We start from the raw sequence: 1,792 nt of genomic DNA, 5'->3' as shown, positions 1-1,792 counted from the left end.
CACAATGGCCCAGTGGTTAGGGCAGCGGACTCGCGGTCATAGAATCGTGGTTTCGATTCCCAGACTGGGCGTTGTGAGTGTTTATTGAGTGAAAACACCTAAAGCTCCATGAGGCTCCGGCAGGGGATGGTGGCGAACCCTGCTGTACTCTTTCACCACAACTTTCTCTCACTCTTTCTTCATGTTTCTGTTGTGCCTGTATTTCAAAGGGCCAACATTGTCACACGCTGTGTCACGCTGAATATCCCCGAAAACTACATTAAGGGTACACGTGTCTGTGGAGTGCTCAGCCGCTTGCACGTTAATTTCACGAGCAGGCTGTTCCGTTGATCGGATCGACTGGAACACCCGACATTGTAAGCAACGGAGTACCAACAACAACCTGTTTGAACATCTCTCTTGAGACAACATCAATTGGAAATATGTTTGCAAAGAGGAAGTTCCAGATGGTTGATATTCCTGGAGAGGAACAATTGTTGAAAGCAGTTAGTGTGAGGACCAAGTAAAGAAACAAAGTATGGGTTGATGAGAAGAGACATACGTTTTGGATAATGCAGGGCAGAGGTCTTCAACTATTGGGTTGCACAGAAAGAAAAGATTTTAAAATTTTGTTTCTATTTTATTGACTGTCTGCAGTGTTTTTGAATTCATCATCATCATTATCATTTAACATCTACTTTCCATGTTGATGTTAGATGGTTTGAGTGGAACTGGTAAGCTGGAGAGCTGCACCAAGTTCCATTCTAATTTGGCATGGTATCTACAGCTGGATCCCCTTCCTAATGCCAACTACTCCAAGAGTGTAATGTGTGCTTTTTTGTGTGCCACTGTCATGGGTGATTTTATGTGCCACTAGCACAAGTGCCAGTTACTATGATTTCACTTGGCTTGATGAGTCTTCTCAAGCACAGCATATCACCAAAGGTCTGTCACTTGTCATCACCTTCATGAGGCCCAACATCTGAAGATCATGCTTCACTGCTTTGTTCCATGTCTTCCTGGGTCTACCTCTTCCACAGGTTCCATGCATTATATATGTGATGTAGATGTATTATATATGTTAAAATTAAATTAAATATTATGTACTTTATTGTGTTTTATGTATGTGATCTCCCTGTGTGCAGAAAAAATTGTCTTGCATGAAACTGGCCTGTGGTATAAAAATTGGTTGAGAATCAATGGCCCCGGGGGAAGGTTGTATGCAACCACCAAAAAACTAAACATTAAAACACGGTCAACAACATTTAATTGGGCTGTGCTCTTAGAAGAAATTTAGCAGAAGAAATTTAGCAGTATCAGCACGAAGTGGTGTTTAGGCATAAACCTCTCTTCTTTATTTCCCATTGATAACGACTGAAGAATTAGAAATGGTGCATCTGGGAATCCGACAGAGGGCAACACTGGGTGGATATGGTGGTTTTACACCTTTTATCATAAAATAAAAGACAGTTTTTCTCCATGGTAACTGCAATGAATTTGCCTTCAGAAGTTGAAATATATCACAAACATAATTCTAACTAACCAAAAGTTCACTTCTTCCTAAACATTGCTTGATGTTAGTATTGCTGAATATATATATATATATATATATATATATAAAATTTAATAAATGGAGTTATACGAATATGTAATATGTTATACGCATATGTAACCATTTGTAATCTTCGAAACATATGTCGGAAATAAAAGAATTCATTTAACATGTGCGTATAATTCCATTTATTAAATTTTATATTTCTTCAAAATACCTAAATTTAACAGGGAGTTTCTACCTCGTAAACAGGAGTTACAC

The 1,792-nt window shown here is 38.7% G+C and overlaps 1 protein-coding gene across 1 annotated transcript in view; it reads left to right on the top strand.

The window, feature by feature from the left end:
* The window catches only part of LOC106878908 (dihydrolipoyllysine-residue succinyltransferase component of 2-oxoglutarate dehydrogenase complex, mitochondrial), a 166,083-nt gene that overhangs the window by 74,700 nt on the left and 89,591 nt on the right, over positions 1-1,792 (top strand). The window lies entirely within an intron of this gene.

The sequence above is a fragment of the Octopus bimaculoides genome, chromosome 11, assembly GCF_001194135.2.
Source record: "Octopus bimaculoides isolate UCB-OBI-ISO-001 chromosome 11, ASM119413v2, whole genome shotgun sequence".
Taxonomy (NCBI): Eukaryota; Metazoa; Mollusca; class Cephalopoda; order Octopoda; family Octopodidae; genus Octopus; species Octopus bimaculoides.
This window is presented reverse-complemented; position numbering and strand designations above follow the sequence as displayed.